General features: G+C 50.1%; 1 long non-coding RNA gene across 1 annotated transcript in view; it reads right to left on the bottom strand.

Moving 5' to 3' along the window:
• Positions 1 to 311: 311 nt before the first annotated feature.
• Positions 312 to 19,223, bottom strand: part of LOC136544795 (uncharacterized) — a 36,007-nt gene continuing 17,095 nt past the window's right edge. Inside the window, exon 3 of the long non-coding RNA XR_010780835.1 lies at positions 312 to 524. This is a non-coding gene — a long non-coding RNA (uncharacterized lncRNA). The remainder of the gene's footprint in view (positions 525 to 19,223) is intronic.

Here is a 19,223-nt window from a genome sequence, read left to right as displayed (position 1 = left end):
AATTAACAAGTTAAATAGATTTGTCCCAAATCATTTTGAAGTTTTTGTAAAACAATACAACAAAGACTTTATAACGATCGCTCTGATACCATTCTGTGACAGAACCTCCTAAATTATAGGACCCATATGCACCTGTCACTATCCAATGACCTCTAACGACTATGCATATGTTTCCGGTAACTTAAGAAGACTGTCGGGTGTCCCCAGGGAACCCCGAATCATCCACGATTTCCGAGCAGGATCACATTACAGAGTCATTGCAGTATTACAACATGTATTCAAATATCTACACCAGAGTAAATCAGCGAAAGTCTTACAATAACTTATTTTACAAAATAGTAGTTTCAAACCTTACAACTAAGTTCGATAATTATTACAAAATGTAGTAGTGGAGTGGCATTATAACATAATACAAAACACGCAATTAAACTACCCTGCCCAAGGGCCACACATTTACTTCTCAACATCGAATCGAACAACCGTCAAGCAACATGGCCCAAAACAGACCTGCTCATGAGGCTCACCTGCAACAAGGGTCAACGAACCCTGAGTACAAAAGTACTCAACAAGACTTAACCGAAATAGAAACTTCTAGAACTCAGGAATGCAGGCTCAGGGATTCAAGGTATGGCTTTAGTAATAATCAAAGTTCTTTTTGCGTAAAAGCTCTTTAACAAAATTCTTTACTTCAACATATAAAACTTTATAAGAACCATATATGAATCTGCCATGATCCATAATGAGATCATGAACTTCATACCAAACTCTTTCTCAAACTTTACTCGAGTTCTAGTTATTAAATTACGATGATGAACAGAGAGTTGAGTCTCCATAACCGAGGAGCAACGATGATTCAAACCGATTATAACCCAGCTGGGAATTCCAGACCACACAACATATGCAGGTCCCCGACCTACATATACCAACCTACCCTCAGGTTCTCTAAAACAAGAACGGGTCCACGCCACCCGAGAATACAGTACTCCACCAATCCAGCCCATTGCCACGTGGGTACATGCTATTCCTGCCATCTCTCCACTCCTAGTGCATGAGTAGCCATTCTCATAATAGAATTGCCAAGTTAAGGCTTACCAGAGTATGTGGTTAGTACTACAAAGTCTCATCTCACACAGTTCAACAACGAACGGGCCTTAACCGACATAGGCAGAAAGGACCCGCTCACAAGACATCCATGTCCTGTGGCTCTCACACACTGAGTCCACCCGGTCTAGATTTATTACTCCACATGCTCATATTTCATGATCACATAAGTAACCAAGCATAACCAAAGATCCATTTAAATCTCGCAGGTGACCGGTAATCACCCGACTTTTATCGGTCTAGGCATGGCTAAGCATAACTAGGCATTTACGAAGTAAAACTGGTAACAAGGTAGATATGGAAAAACAAGGTTGGTAATGCACCAATTAGGTTTTCACTTAACTCCTAATCACTTAATGCAGTAAATAAAAGCAAAAGCGAAATCAATTTATAAAACACAAGGTAGGTTTAGATGCATCCGGGGCTTGCCTTGATTCACGGAAAAGTCAGGTTCCGGAGTCGATCCACAAATATCAAATCCGACCTCAACAGGTGGATTAACTTCCTCCACAACTTGATTAACTACCACGTGCTCACCTTCGTTCACTACACGTAGTAACAATGCCATGTTTAACATGATGCGAGATACAAAATATGATGCTCGATGATGGATGCAAAAATAACAACTTGAATACAACGTTCCTTCATGGTATAGTTACAAGTCAAACTAACTAAACCTTTTTCATAACACTTACTTCAATTGCCAAGGATCATTACCAAATAATGACCCAAGGTCATCACTCAATCCAAAATTCAATCAAAACCTAAATCATTAAAGGTTACTATTTGCTTTTATGAATTAATTATTTAATTCAAAATTATGAAATAAATCAACTTGTTCTAATTGAGCTCAAAATTTTTGTAAAGGTTCATCACATGATATCTAAGTGGCAAAACAATTTTCATAATTTTTGGATAATTAATTAAGCCTAGAAAAATTATGGAAACTCATTTATTAATTAATTGAGCAATTTTTATCACATTCAAAAAATACTAAAAAACAACATTTCATATTTTTCTTAAATAATATACATCATAGAGAGGTCACACAAAAACTTTTATAATTTTTTGGAGCTCTAAATAAATCTACACAAAAATAACAAATTACATCACTATTCAATCATTTTTGAAAAAGGAAAATTCATTTTCAAATCACCCGCTCACTGACAGCCCGACCCCACTTGTCATCCCTGACCTCCGCGCTGACCACGGCGATGACGGCGCTGACCGGCGATAACTCGCCGCCGGTGGGATCAATGGCGACAGCGAGAATACCAACACACTCCCCTCAGCGCCCCGCATCGATTGAGTGTACTATCGAGACTAATTACAGCGGTGCATGAGCTTGACGACGGCCATGGCGGACATGGTGGCGCGGCGGCACTCCGCCAGCGATAGGAGACTGGTAGCGGTTAAACAAACGGCATAGGAAGGTTTGGCATCTCACCCCGAACACACTCGAGCAGGAAATAAGACCAGAGAAGCAACGGTGAAGCGGGTCGACGTTCACAGCGATCACAGCGGTGCGATCAATGGTGACGGCGGTGTGCCAGTGGCTATGGTGGACAAAACGATCAAGCAACAAGGTATTAAGCACCACGGCATCGAGGCAAAGCTGAAACAACCCTACATAAGGACAGAGGCGCACCGTGGAGCGCTGGCCACGACGGCGCAAGCACGACGGTGGCGCTGCCGGCCGTGAAGAAGAAAGACGATGAGCAGCGTATCCCGGCGAAATCAAGCGACCAAAGCAGGTTGGCTAGGTGCGCAAGGAGCAGGCAAAGCTATGGCAAGCTTTGCCGAGGACGGGAAGGCGCTACAGCGACGGTGAAGCTCAACGGAGCTATGACGGTGGCGACTGGAAAACAGAGAAGAAATGGCAAAGAACGACGGCGGTAAAGGCCTTATAGCGCGGCTCAGAAGCACAAGGAAGCCACGCGGGAGCCTTCCCTGTGCTAGCGCGAAGCCTAAGAGGGCCATGGTGACGACCAGAACGCGTTAGAAGCTCACCGGCGATGAGATGTCTTCAGTGGGCACTGTTCATCGTATTTACAATATTGCCACTCGGTTTAAAATCTAAATTACTACCAAATTTATGTAACAACTCCAAAATCTCCAAAAACAAAAGTTGCTCAAAATTTAAAGTTCTACAACTTTTCTTTTATAACCACCCCCTAATTCGGTCTACATTTTGAAATGCAAATTTGAATTCAAAAAAGGGAATATTTAAAGAATCACGCCTTTTCAAATTACTTCAAATTTCGTAAAACAACTTTGAAAACTCCAAAAACCAACTTTGTACAACTCGACAAGCTCTACATTTTTGCTTTAAGGCTCAACCCCAAAATGTACTTTGTTTTAGAATTAGGTTTTTCGGGGCAAAACTAATTGCTGGAAATCAGGGTTTTCGGAAATCCAAAACACACAATTGTTTTGAAATTGATTCAACCATACAAGTCAACACATATAACATAAAAGTAAACTTGTTTTAGTGAATGCATATCCAAGTTTTCACTAAAACCAAATGCTTTGCAATGCCTATGATGACATGCCCTGTTTTAGGGTTTTAAAACACCCGAGGTGTTACAGGGACCTCATCGGGCGGACCGTTGAGGCCTATGTTGACGACATCATGGTTAAGTCCAAACGGGCTGACCGCCTCGTTGCCGACCTTGGGCAAACCTTTGTGAAACTCCAGGCAAATGGTATCAAACTCAATCCCGAGAAATGTGTTTTTTGGGTTCCAAAGGGTATGCTGCTCGGCTTCATCGTCTCCGAGCGTGGCATCGAGGCTAACCCGGAGAAAATCTCGGCCATTACAAAAATGGGCCCAATTCAAAACATAAAGGGGGTTCAACGAATCACAGGGTGCCTCGCCGCCCTTAGTTGATTTATCTCACGCCTCGGTGAACGAGGACTCCCCCTTTATCGACTCCTAAAGAAAGCCGACCATTTCGAGTGGACATCTGAGGCCCAGGAGGCACTTGACATGGTCAAACGACTCCTAACGAGGCCCCTGATCCTAGTTCCTCCAAGCAACGGAGAGTCCCTCCTGCTGTACATAGCGGCCACCATGCAGGTGGTCAGCACCGCCCTGGTCATAGACCGGGAGGAAGAGGGGCACGCACTCAAGGTACAGCACCCCGTGTACTTCATTAGCGAGGTACTATCTGACTCCAAAACCTGCTACTCCAAGATCCAAAAGCTCCTATACGCCATCCTCATCACCAAAAGGAAGCTACGTCACTACTTCAAGTCACATCCTGTGATGGTCGTGACATCATTCCTCCTCGGTGAGGTCATCCAGAGCCAGGACGCCATAGGAGGGACCGTGAAATGGGCGCTCGAGCTGATGGATTAGGGCATCACATACGCCTTTCGAGCGGCAATCAAGTCCCAGGTGTTGGCTGACTTCATTGGAGAATGGACCAAGATCCAGACGCCACCGACAACCATCGATCAAGAGTACTGGACGATGTACTTCGATAGGTCACTGATAAAGAAGGGTGCCGATGTAGGACTGGTCTTTGTATCACCCCTCGGGGTCCGCATGAGGTATATGGTTCGCCTCCATTTCCCTTCATCAAATAATGTGGCCAAGTATGAGGTGCTCATCAACGACCTGCACATCGCCATCGAGCTGGGCATCCGACGCCTTGACATTCAAGGCGACTCTCAACTGGTCGTTGATCAAGTCATGAAGGAGTCTAGCTGCCATGTTGCCAAGATGGCGACGTACTGTCAAGAAGTCCGACAACAGGAGGACAAGTTCGATGGACTCAAACTTAATCACGTCTTGAGGCGTCTCAACGAGGCAGCCGACGCACTCGCGAAGGCGACGTCTGATCAAGAACCGGTGCCAACGGGCGTCTTCGCCAGCGACCAACACAAACCCTCGATGCGCTACGAGGAGTCGGAATAGGCTGATGATGGCCCATCTGATCCGGCCTCGAAGGCCAACTCGCCGACTGCTTCGTCCAACCCTGAGGTCAATGAGCTTGAAGAGGATCCAGTAGTAGAGCCCGACCCTCTGAACGACTGGAGGACGCTTTACCTCGACTACCTCCTCCATGACACACTACCGGTGGACAATACAAAAGCTCGATGGCTCGCACACCACGCCAAGTCCTTCATTCTTGTAAAAGGCGAACTCTACAAATGGAGCCACACCGGGATCCTACAGCTCTATATCCCTAGCAAACAAGGAAAACTTCTGCTAAGCGATATCCACGGTGGGGTCTGCGGTCACCATGCTGCGCCGAGGACCTTGGTTGGAAATGCATTCTGGTAGGGCTTCTACTGGCCCACTGTAGTAGTCGATGCTGAGCAAATCGTACGCACCTGCGAAGGGTGTCAGTACTACGCTTGGCAAACTCACCTCCCGGCCTAGGCACTCTAGATGATTCCCATCACGTGGCCCTTCGCGATCTGGGGGCTCGACCTGGCTGGGCCATTCAAAAAGGCGCCTGGGGGCTTCACCCACCTACTTGTCACCATAGACAAGTTTACAAAATGGATCAAAGCTCGGCCGATCTCCACGATCAAATCTGAGCAAGCCGTACTATTCTTCCTCGACATCATCCATCATTTTGGAGTACCAAACTCCATCATCATAGACAACGGCACGTAGTTCACCGGTAGGAAATTCATTTGATTCTGTGATGAACAACACATCTGGATCGATTGGGCGGCCGTCGCGCACCCCTGGATGAACGAGCAGGTCGAGCGCGCAAACGGCATGCTCTTACAGGGCCTCAAGCCCAGGATCTTCAATCGGTTGAACAAGTTCAGCGCACGCTGGGTCGCTGAGCTCCCCATAGTACTCTGGAGCCTAAGAACAACTCCTAGCCGGGCCACCGACTACACGCCTTTCTTCACGGTCTATGGTGCTGAGGCTGTCCTCCCAACGGACCTCGACTATGGTGCGCCAAGAGTCAGAGCCTACAACAAGCAGGGAGCCGAGGCATCCCACCAAGATGCCATGGATCAACTAGACGAAGACCGTGACATGGCCCTCCTCCGTTTGGCCAAGTACTAGCAGGCGCTACAGCGGTACCATAGCCAACGGGTGCGGGACCAAGCTTTCAACATCAGGGACCTTGTTCTCCGCCTTGTACAGAGCAACAAGGACCGCCACAAGCTCTCCCCACCCTAGGAAGGGCCGTACGTCATCACGGAAGTACTCCGTCCAGGTGCCTACAAGTTGAAAACCATCGAAGGCAAGGTCTTCACCAATGCCTGGAACATCAAACAGCTACGTCATTTTTACCCTTAAATAAACACATACTCTTCCTTATCAGTTGTTGTCTTTACAAAACCCCAATCTTTAGTGACATCCAACCCCTGCAAATTGTGAGGGGTCAGACCTCACTCGGGGGCTGATACAAATGATACAAGTACATTTATCTTGCAAAAACTTCCCGTGTTATATTTGCAAACACTCTCTAAGTTTTCCATTCTTCTCATAAGCAAAGTCCTAAGGACTAAGATTCCACAAACAAATTCTGAGTACAGCTGGTAGGACTGCGGGAGACCCATGCCCTAGCGGCTATGACCTCTTTGCTCACCAGCATGATCATAATTAATTCGCCCGGACTCCTAGTTTCTTACAACTTGAACCATGGGAAGGGTCGGAGGGCACCGAAACCTCTTCTGCAAAAAGGAGAAGCTAAAAAGTTGTTTGTCGTAACAAAAGATGAAAATTTGTTTAGTCATTTTCGCACAAATTCACCACTTACAAAGTAATTTCATCACAAAGAGGGCTAATGTACTCGTAAATTCCAAAGATTGTCTACTCGGGGGCTCCCCCACAAACTTATTCAATTGCAGTCTCTGCCTAGCTTTGATACGAGTACTACTATGGCCACCGCACCACGCTCTCCATCGGCAACGTCTAGGCATGTACATGGACCAGTTCATCTACTACGGCTGCCGCACCATGCTCTCCATCGACGACGTCCCACCGCTCCACGGGACCCTCGAAGGCGCCGTCATCTGCAACATCGAGCACCGCGCCGGCGACTATGGGCCCCTCCACCGGGGCATCTAGGGACTATGCCAGCGTCATCAGCCATGACCCCACAACGGTGTTCAGGCAAGGGGCGCCTCCCATCGAAGGAAGGCCGCAACACACGACGGTAAAACCAACGACGTTCGGCACCCTCCAGCGCTCCTCCTTCGGTAGTAGCGACCCCTCCTCAGTACAGGTGACCCATGCCATCTCATCTATGTTGAATGACCTCTAGCTCGACATCACGCTCTAGATTCATGAGCGGATCTATGAGTTTTTCTCTCCTTGGCATTACCCTCTCCTACTTAGGAACCGCTGCATTCGATGGAAAGGAAGGAGAAGAGGTGGCAGCTCAGAGACTAGCGAGGAGGTGGGACGAGAACTCCCCCCCTATTTAAAGAAGGGGCTCAGCAGCTAAGGAAAGGCGAAAGGTTGGGACGAAAAACTCTCTGCCTTCCCCTATTCAATACAAATGCGAAATCAATGCTGACAGAAATCTAAGGGGATGCGCCCTGGTTGACGGGACGTCGCCTGGTAAGTTAGAATGTCACCCAGGAATGGCCCGCCACTAATGCGCCCCGGGCGTAGGAACCGGGGCACGCTCACCTACAGGCAACTCTCCGCTTCCCCAGGCAGGACCATGGAACAATCCGATGATGGAACCTCCCTCCAGGGGGAGCCCAACGGGCCTCCTTGGTCGATTGGGCGGCCCAGGCAAAACAACGAATGAACGATCAATTGAAAGATAAGCACCCCTATTTACTTACTTTGAGTGTTAAATTCTTTACCGAGCCTCCGACCCTAGCAATGACAGGGGTACGGACATCGCTCGGGGGCTGGCAAGGGCGCATGTTTGTTAAAACACCCTCTTAGCCCGACCCCTCCTTACATTTGCAAAACCAGAAGCATGGCGTGTGGGAATAAAATGACAAATACAACTGGACGAACCACCAGACCCTATGCCCCGACGGCTATGGTGTTTTTTGTTCACCAGTATAATCGCATTCATAGTTCCTCATAGCACGCCTTAGCTCCCACCTTCCCGAAAGGAGTTTGGAGGGGTCCACCTGTAGACCCCCCTTTTAGGGGGGAAGCTGACAGATCACTTAAAGATCAATCGGGCGGCTCGGATCGCCGCCAAAAGACAAAAACAAAAATAGCGATACTTATTATGCAGGTTACATCGGCCTCATCGCAAACGTTGGACCCGAACCTGACATGGACATGTCTGGTATGAGCTTCCCACAGCTCATACCACCAAGGTAACGTTACCGACCCCCGCTTTCATTTCGATTAAACTATATGCTGATTCCATACATCCAAACGTTGCATATGCAAATCCTTGCATCTCAACGCTTTGTGTCGCGTCATGAAGCGGTAGTCGCCTCATTCAATATGAGCGACGCCTAACCAGGGTTCAAAGGCCAGCCCGCAAAGGGCTTGAGGCCGCCTCATGTCAAACAGAGCCAGGGGAGAAAAACCGAGATGAGCCCCAGCGGCCTCGCCCGACCCCATTCAGAAACGGACTGGGACATCTTGACCTTTCTTATTTGATTCTAACCTCGAGCCAGACCCACAAAATCTCCGTTGAGGACAGGCCAACGGGCCGCCTGAGCCCAGCGAACGGCTCGGGCATCTACCGGGAAGTGGGTTAAGAAGTAGTGGAATGCCACATGAGGGCCCTACCAACCCCGTCAGCAAATGATGGATCCAGATTCCACATCAACATACCCGTTAGTGAGCTCATTGAGCGCGACACCCGAGCCATCGAGGCAAATGTTGTCAACTCAGCCCCTCCGGTCGCCGAAACTGAGGACGGGGTAGTGCGCGAAAACACGGCCGACCCCTAACCGACCCTAAAGGGCTTGGGGGCTTGAGCCGCTCGATCCAAGATTGAGAGACCGAGGTTCGAAGGCTGACCAGCGAAGGGTCCGTGGCCGCCTCGCATCAAACAAGAGCCAGGGGAGAAAGCACAGATGAGCCTCAACAGCCTTTGCCCAACCCACATTAAGGCGAATAGGGTCATCTCAACCTTCTTGTTCAATTCTGCCTCTAGCTGAGCCCATAGAAACCCCATTGAGGGGGAATCTATTGGAAGGCGGGCCAAGGTGTAACGGAACACCAGCCGAGGGCTTTGCCGACCCTACCGTGAAGCAAACGGGATCGGATTCCGTCTGAACATCCCCATTAGCGAGCTCATAATGCACGGTCACGCAGCGATCATCAAAGTCCTTGGTAAGGGGTACGAGTAAATACAAACATAAGTTCGCCTCCCTCGCTCCGATCTCCAGTAACATTCGACCCCAACAACCGCAAGGGGTCAGATCTCACTCTGGGACTGATAAAGGTATGGGTACCCCTTTCTTTTTTTGAGAAAACATTACATTAGACCTCCTCTTCGCATCAAGACTAGTGGCAAGGTTTAGGGAAATAGACTGGTAAGACCGCAAAAAGCCCACGCCCAGACAGCTACAGTAATTTTGCTCACCAGCACAATCAAAATTCCCCTAAAAAACCTCAGGCCCTACGGTCTTAACAAACGGAAGGGTCGATTGTCTAAATCTTTTTCATCGCAAAAAGAGAAGAAGGTATCAAACAAACAAAACAAAAATTATGAAACCATTTCTAGGACACAAAAGTACTGACACTTGTTCACATATTACAGATAAGTGTTTATCAAACTAACTACTTCCATGAAGGGAGAACCTCTTCTTTCAAACTGTTTGCCAGGTTCCGCGCGAGGGGAGCCACTGCCTTTTCCATCTCGTCCAACTCATCGTCATCATAGACAAGCGTGAAGCCATGGCTCATCACCTCCAGGTTAATCTCCCGATCATAATGGGAACGGGCGATAGCAAAGGCTTGGGTGATCCCGGTGTGAAAGGCGTCCTCCTCAAGTTGGCCCACCCGCGCCGTGATACCTACGGCACGAGCCGCGAGCAAGCTGGTTTCCACTGGCTGCGCCACCCCTAGGGCATCGATGACCACCCCAACAGTGGCTTGCAGAAGGTCGTGCTCGTCGCTCTTGGTTCGGAGGATCCCTCGCACTTCGGCAAGCTCTTTCTCCAGCCTGGCATCAACGCTCTCAATGTCCAACCTTCGGTTCACCGCGACTCCAAGATCAGCCCAGAGAGAGTCGGCCACCCCATGTGCCTTGTCGTGCTCTTGGATGGCCCAGTCGCGATCCTCATGGGCTGCACTATGCTCCAAGCAAAGTCTTTCCTCAGTCTGGCATAGCTCATCCCGCTCCTCGCGCAACCGGGTGATCGTCTCGGCATCCCGGTCCACCCTCTGCTGCAATGCCATGGACCTCTCCTCAGCCTTCAGCTTGAGGTCTCACTCTATCTCTAGCTCTGCCAGGAGCTCGCTGGCCCGCTCACTGGCCATGGTGTCCTTCTATAGCAGCTTGTCCCACTCCTTTTGAAGCCTGGCGGCATCCTCCTCATCTAGCTTCACCCTCGCCGACAGGTCCTCAAACATCCCATGAGCCTCCTCCACGTCCCGGCGCGCCTCGGCCTCCCGCTGCTGGGTGGCAGCGAGTTGCGCGCCCACATCTCCTCGTAGCCTGGCCTCCTCAGTAAGGCGGTCCCATTCCGTTTTTGCTCACGAAGGAACCGAGACTTGTCCCGGCTACGAGCAACAATATTCTGAAAAGAGGACCAGAATCAGAAGACACGAAAACACAGAAATGTGTGAAGAAAGAAGAAAACAAGCGAGAGGATCAAGCAGATACCTGGCTAGAAGGAACGAGGATTTCACGCAAGGCACCACTGGCCTCCCTTAGGGCACCCATCACCGCTGAGAGCCCGACTTCAAGACTCTCCCACTCCAAGCTCTCGGCAGCATCGTCAAGCGAAAAAATAACTGACGCTGGGTCATGAGCAGCCATCCACTGGACCGGCGGCTTGCCCTATGCGGGGGAGCGGCGGACTCCCGACAACAGGGCCAAAGGTAGCTCCCTTCTGGTCCTCCCCACCACCGTCATGACGCCCAAAGACCCTCCGGCCACGTCCTCCTCCATCCGGCCTGCCTCGGGCGCCACGGCCTAGACCGCCGGTGGCGCGGATTGTGCCACCCCCTCGGCTGCCACCATGGTAGTGTTCGACCCCGCCGGGCTCGTCATGGTCATGGCCACCTCCGTCTGGGTCTCCGGCGGCGTGAACTGCGCTGCTTCATCGGACGCCACCACGGCTACATCCGCCTCCGCCCGATCCACGTCCGGCGCTATCACTTGGGCCACCGGGGGCACGAAATGCGCCACCCCCTCGAGCGCCACCGTGGCTACATCCAGCTGCTCTTGGTTGGCATGGTCGCGGCCGCCCGCTCGGCAACCACCGCGGGTGCTGCCGGATCGGCCAACGAGGCCGCTATGTTAGCACCGCTCCTGCCCAAAACAGGGGCAATGCTGGACAGCACCATCCGCCCCGCCTAAATGGCAAGGCTCTTCTTGGGCGCCGGTCCTAGAGGGTGGCCCCATCGCAAGAATCTGCAAAAAGGGAAAAAGACATAAAGTCGGAACAAAACAGTAAAAAAGGGAAAAACAAGGGGAATCGATGACATACTCTGACGCTTTTGGGCGACGGGTATGTTTGGAGGACGAACCCCCAGACCCCTGCTCCAACTCATGTGGCCAGGGCCACTTCAGGCCTGCTCCCTGCTCCATGGTAGGGGGGCTCGTCTCCCTTGTCTCCAAGGGCACGGCGACAGGGCCGCTCCCCTCCATCGGCTCGTAGGGCACGACAATGAAGCCGTCCCCCTCCATCAGCTCATGGGGCATGGCATCAGAGCCGCCCCCTCCATCAGCACCTCAGGGATGGCCACGGATCCATCCCCTCCCATCCACTGATCCTTCGGTGGCACCCCGAGGGTGACAGCGGATCCACCGGCACCCACCGGACCCAGAGGCAGGCCCGGCTCCACCGTCCTCATGGACTTGCTTCCCTTCGCATGGAACGGAAGGGGTCCCTGCATGGACAGCGAGTCCTCATTCTCCAGGTCACCCCAATCCACGCCGGCTACTGCATCATCGTCATCATCGTCGTCATCATCACTGCTTACCTCTGTTCCACGGTCCTGAGCCTACTGCTTCTGTATCAAATCCTACTTCTTGAGCTCCCTTGTCCTCCTATCCCACTCAGCCACGGTGCGATTCGCCGCCGCCAGGACCTGGTCCTTTAGCTCTAGGACCGGACTCTCCTTGAAAGAGAGTCTCCCCGGCTAATCACGCCATCCCAAAGTTAGCGTCAAGGAGTCAGAAATTCAAGCGAAAAGAGGAGCACGGGGAAAGAAAACTTACGAAGTTGAAAAACCCTAGTTCCAGCCGCATTGGGGGATGCCCCGGCATAGGATACACATGATCGAGGACATCGCCAGCGGAGTCCTTCATAGGCTCCATCGCCTCCTTGATGCGCTGCGCCACCTCGGAGGGAGGAAGTGCTTCATCAACAAGCACCGTCCCTTCAAGCGGCGCCCTCCTCACCTGGTAGGCACCAATGATCCCTGATCCCTTCACGCCCCGCTCCTTCAGAGTATGGAGGGTGGTGAGAAGATCGGTTAGATGCTTCTTCTCCCGGGTCAGGACACCCCACTTCCACGACTCCGGGGCCTCTTCAATGAGATGCCCTGAATACTTCGGCAGGGGGGCATTCATGTCGTCCCTGACGTAAAACCACTGCGAATGCCACCCCTTGTTGGAGGACGGCAAACGCATCAATGGGTAGCCGCTCGCCCAAGTGTGGCATAGATGAATGCTGGCACATCCCATCGGCACACTCACCTCCTTCCCCCCAATCCGCCTCTTCGACAGACTGACGGTAAAGAAGTGCCACCATAGATCAAAGTGAGGATCGATCCCCAGGAAACCCTCGCACAGGGCAACAAACACTGCCATATGTTGAACCCCATTGGGAGTAAGATGCTGCAACTCCACCTAATAGTAATCCAATAGCCCCCGAAGAAATCTATGCGTAGGTACGGCGAATCCCCGCTCATGAAAGATAGCAAAAGACACGACATACACTTCGAGCGGCGATAGCTGGTCCTCATCACCAGGCAGCAGCCACCCCTCAGCAATGGTCGACGGGCAGAGAAGGCCACGGTGGACGAGGCCCTCCACACGTCGAGGGGTAATTTCAGATCTGCCCCATAGCTCCATTGAGGTGTCGGGAAGAAGGTGGGTGCGAGCTCGACGGTGGCTGCGATGCAGGTGTGAGCTTGACGGCGGCTACGATGCGGGTGCAAACCTAACAACGGCGGCAACATGGGAGCCGGAAGCTAAAGCGATTAACGGCGGAAGATTTAGACGCGATGGCGAGAAGGTGAAATACGGAACCCTGGGGGCAAACCCTATGGTTTTATAGGGGCGGCGGATGCAAGAAGGGCAACCATCTGCCTCGAGCTCTGAGCCTGCCATGTGCCCCGCCGCGTCACCTCGCGCAATACACACCCACAATCTCTATCTTTTCCACCAAAACTGCACTAGATGGTTTGCTTTCCCAAGTGGAATGGACTCTATACCCACAGAGGGAATATGGGTCAGAATACTTCGTCTCTGGCCTACCTGGGTCTAGAACGTCCGGGGATTGGCTCAACGTTCTCGACGACCATCCCAACAGGGGATGGGCCCGTAAGCAACTAGAACCCAGGGACACAAGCATCACCAGAGCCTCAATCCACAGTTGGGTTCTAGCCAGGTCGGCCCTGAATGAAATTCCCACGAACAGAATACCATGATTCCCTTAAAAATATCCAGTTGACAAAAAACCAAGTCTTTCGGCCTTACTCGCGGAGGGTCCAATACTACCCCCCGGGCGACTCTACTCAAATCACCTGGGGCTCGGGCGCTACACCCATCGGGTGCGCTCGCGCGCACCCTCTGGTGAATTAAACTCCGACGAAGTCGAATACACCCCTCGGGCAATTCTACTCAAATCACCCAGGGGCTCAGGGGCTACACCCATCGGGTGCGCTCGCGCGCACCCTCTGGCGAATTAAACTCCGATGAAATCAAAAACACCCCTTAGGCGATTCTGTCCGAATCACCTGGGGGCTCGGGGGCTACTGTCGGGGACCTAATACTAGGGTATCCAAGGAGGTGAAATTAATAACCATCGAACATTAAAAACTCCCAAACAGACAAGGACACCACTGCGTTTCTTGCTCGAATGACGAGAGTTTGGTTCCGCCTCGCCCGACGCCCGTGGGCCAGCTCCACCTCACCCGAGGGCTAGGGGCTAGACTCCGCCTCACCCGACGCCCGTGAGCCAACTCCGCCTCACCCGAGGGCTAGGGGCTGGACTCCACCTCGCCCGATGCTGGTGGGTCGGCTCTGCCTCGCCCGAGGGCTAAGGGCTAGACTCCGCCTCGCCCGACCCCCGAGGGCTGGGCTCGGCCTTGCCCGATGGATAAAAAGCTAGGCCCCACCTCGCCCAACGTCCGAGGATGGACCTTGCCTCGCTTGATGTCCAAAGACTAACTCCGCCTCGCCTGATAACCACTCCTCGCTCCCTCATGATGATAGGTATAGGGCAAGACAAGATGTTCGGGTCAACTGCGGCATCAAGGACGATACCCTGAACCCCTGCAGGAAAGTACCATCAGGACATGACGGGACGGGCGCTTAGACCCTTCCAGGCGTGGCAGAGCCTGAACAGTGCTGCGGGCGCGTGCTCTTCGCCCTATAGTGTTGTGGGCGCCGCCTTCAGCCTCCGGGTGAAGAACCCGATGCAGACATACAACAACCATTACATTCCAAAGCAGGGACTCCCATCTTCTACAGTGACAAACAAGCAGTCACCGCGCCATCTGCTCCCTATGGGGTCGGAGATCAAGAACCCCATCTAACACGCCGCCCGCAAGGGCGGGATGGGATGTACCCACTTGCTAAAAGAGGCCATGGCATGGCCTATGAAGATCAACAAGCACACTGCTTCTGACACGGTCTGCCATGTTATACAGGGCAGGTGCTGGAAAAAAGGAAGACCCAGCACCTTCGAAGGACCTCCTATACCCTTGCTATTTTCTTCTTTCTCCCATCTGTAGCCCCTTCTCCCCCCTTGGTCTATAAAAGGGAGGGCTGGGCTCCCCACTAGAGGGACCGACTTTTGATGGGCAACACAACACACATCACACATAGTCAAGCTGCTATCAAGCTCTTGGCATCCTTTTGACCCTTCCACCAGAGACCTGGGACTAGTCCCTCTCTTGACCGTTTGTACCCCCTACTACGAACTATTTTCGGTGCTAATAACACGAGCAGCAACAAACTGGACGTAGGGACATTCAGCCTAAGCCAGTATAAATCTTGTGTCCTTTAGCGCACCATTCGGGCCTAACGCGCACAATTACAAATTTACTAGCCGGTGTTTATTCAAAACACCGACAACTTCCAAGTAATGACGGCTTAGTGAGGCATCCATGTGAGGATAAGATATTTTAAAAAGTGCATTCGACTTATATAATCAATACCTAGGATGGTGAATATCATGCATTCAATTGATCACAACAATATTCAACTAACTACAGTTCAATTTGTAGCTTTAGTTTTTTGTTTGACATAAATGAATACAACTATGTATTGTTAGATTGATCTCTTCCAATTAGCACCCCATGATTGGAGGCGCCCAACCGCTCCATGGTTGGTGGGCCCTCGTCACACAGTGCCATAAAAAGGGAGGTGGGGGCCAGGGCACAAGGCACTAGCTTCACCTGAGCCACCAGACGCCCCACCTATAGTCCCTAAACCCTAACCGGTCTAAGAGGGGGTGCTGCCAGCGATGGGAAGACCGCCACCAGACACCGCCGCCTCTGCACCGCCACCACCGCTGAAAGCATCTAGGCCCCTAATGGGGTTTCAGTGATTAATGACAATACATGATTACTATGACTAATGTGTGTTTTGCAGAGGCAATTAAGTTAGGTCATGGTAATGGAGATCGATTGGGCTATCATTATGGTCATGCCCCTATGATGGAAATCATTTTGGTTTTCAAAGGATGAACGACAAGGTTAAGGATGGACTAGTTCTAAGTGTCGATTGGAGTGGAAGAGACACTTAGAGTAGTTTAGGACTTTGTTTTCCCTTTGGCCATACTATTAAGGGGGTATGGACAGGTAGCTTGACCTAAGTGAGTCTAGTGAGTTAGGTGTGGTGCACACTTGCTAAATCTAGCACTAGGTAGCTCCTAAGAAGCCCTTAGATCCATTGGAGCAAACTTCATTCACATATGATCGAGAGTTGGGAGTGAATGGAGGGTCAAATACTGACCGGACGCTGGCTCCGGGGTGACCGGACGCTGGCGCAGAGTTCGATCAGTTCATTTGATCAAGGTGAAATCATCTGGTGCGACCGAACACTAAGAGGTGAAGTGACCGGATGCTGAGTCCCAGCGTCTGATCGACTCCAGTAAGGTTCTAGAGAAGGAAAATCACGACCGGACGCGTTCGGTCAGTGTTGACCGGACGCTGTCCAGCGTCTGGTCACATCATAAACACTGGAGTTTGGGGCAAACTGACCGGAGCGTCCGGTCAACATGACCGGAGCATCCAGTCACCCCGCAGAAGCACATAACGGTTCGTTTTTTAGCCATGGTTATAAATACTTCCTCCATTCGTGTGTGGGGACACTTTTGCTCATTCCAACAGCTGAGAAACACCTTTGAGAGTGCCAAGAAGAGCAAGGTCCTAGTGAGGTGATTGAGATTTGAGAATCCCAAAGAGAGCCCTCATTAGTGAGATCAAGAGTAGCAAAGTGTGCATCCACCCTTCTCATTAGGCTTGTCGTGGTCAAGTGAGAGTTCGTGCTTGTTACTCTTGGTGATCGCCATCACCTAGATGGCTTGGTGGTGATTGGGAGTTTGGTGATCATTCAGCGGAGCTTGTGGATGACTCAACTCAAGTTGTGAGCGGTTGTGGGTGATTCACTACGACGGAGTGTCAAAGAATCAACCCGTAGAGAGCACTTGATCCTTGCGCGGATCAAGGGGGAGCTACACCCTTGCACGGGTGCTCCAACGAGGACTAGTGGGGAGTGGCGACTCTCTGATACCTCAGCAAAACATTGCCGTGTTCCTCCTTCTCTATTTACTTTGAGCAATTCAATTCTTGTCATTTACATTCATAGAATTGCCATGCTAGAGTTGGATTGAAACATAGGTTGCTAAACTTTTGTGCGGTAGATTAATAGAAACACTTTCTAGGCACAAGGGGTTAATTGGGCTAACCATAGGACTTAATTATTACAAAGAAATTTAGAATTAGCCCAATTCACCCCCCCTCTTGGGCATCTTGATCCTTTCGATTGGTATAGGAGCCTCGTGCTCATGTTTTTAGGCTTAACCGCCTAGAGAAAGATGTCTCATGGGGATAGACCTCCTCCTATCTTTGAGGGAGATGATTTTTCGTATTGGAAAATCCACATGGAAGCGTATTTAGATGCTCTAGATGTTGGAATACTTAGAGCCACCTCACAAAGCTTGCCAAAACCTCAGGATGCTACACACCTACAAGGTGATGAGGTGATTTACGAAAAATGGAATGCAAAGGCTCGAAACACCATCTTTAGAGGCCTTTGCAAAGATGTGTTCAACCGGGTGAGGAACCACAAAGACGCCCATGCACTATGGTCGGACGTTTGTGCGCTCCATGAGGGAACTAAGAGTGAGCGTGAGGAATGCTATCATCTTGTCATGAAAAAGCTTAACTCTTTTGAGATGCTTCCCAAAGAATGTGCTAATGAAATGTATTCACGCTTGAATGTTCTTGTAGAGGAAGTCAATGGGCTTGGACTCACTCAAATGCAACCATCTGATGTTGTAAGAAAGATCTTGAGTGTCCTCCCCATTGACAAATATGGGCTTATTGTGACCGTGCTTCATCAAGGTGATCTTTCCACCGCTACACCAACACAAATCTTGGGAAAGATCAATGCTCATGAGATGTACATGCACATCACACCACAAGATGGCTCATCCTCTACTAAGAAGAAAGAAAAAGACTTAGCATTCAAAGCTAGCCAAGAGAAGGGCAAAGAAAGGCTTGAGTATGAGAGCTCAAGTGATGATGAAGTTGATGATGCAAGCCTTGCCCTCATGGTGAAAAGAACCACCAAGATACTAAAGAAGCTCAACAAGAGTAGCATCAAGTCCTATGGCAAGAAGAAGAAGTTCTTCACAAGCTCTAGAAGGAAGCCAATCTCCGAGATGGATTGCTACAATTGTGGAGAACTTGGTCATCTAGCACATCAATGCACAAAGCCCAAGAAAGACAAGTACAAGAATAAGTACAAGGGCAAGAAAGATGACTCAAGCAATGAAGAAGAAGATGAGAAGAAGAAAAACAAGCCATACAAGAAGAGAGATGGCAAGAAGGACTTCCACAAGAAGAAGAAAAGTGGAAAGGCATACATCATCGGTGATTGGCTCATGGACATTGATTCATCTAGTGGCTCATCCGATGATGATAGTGACAATGAGAAGGTGGTCACCATTGTTATTGACTCTTCATCATCTTCACCGCCACCACCACCATCATCCCCTACACACCTATGCCTTATGGCCAAGGGTGATCGCAAGGTATCAAATGATGATAGTAGTGGTGATGAACATGCTAGCAATGATGATAGCGATAGTGATGACGATGAATATGAATCACCTTCTTATGATGATCTTGTTAAATTGCTAAATCAATACACTAAGATCATTATAAAGAGTAGAGCTAAGAATGAAAAACTAGAGGCTAAGAATGATTCACTTTTTATCAAAATGTGATATAGTCAAAAAGGCTAGTGTTGAGCTTAGAGAAGCAAATGATGCTATATCATCTAAACTCAAGGAGCTCAAATCCTCTAAGAAAGAGCTTAAAGATAAACATGATATAAACTTGAGGGGATGCACAAAGAGCTCATCACTAGCCACAACAAGCTAAAAGAAAAATATACTACTCTTAAAATTAATCATGATAATCTTATCATTGCTCAAGAATTTCTATCCAATGAGACACATGATGCTACTAACAATATTGTTAAGATTGATATAGCTACATCATGTGATGATTTGATCATTGAGAGCATTGAGCAAAGTTCTAGTAGAAAGGGCAAGCAAGTGGTTGAGGCCGA

The sequence above is a fragment of the Miscanthus floridulus genome, chromosome 3, assembly GCF_019320115.1.
Source record: "Miscanthus floridulus cultivar M001 chromosome 3, ASM1932011v1, whole genome shotgun sequence".
Lineage (NCBI taxonomy): Eukaryota > Viridiplantae > Streptophyta > Magnoliopsida > Poales > Poaceae > Miscanthus > Miscanthus floridulus.
Note: the sequence above shows the minus strand (reverse complement) of the source record. Positions and strands in the feature narration are given on the sequence as shown.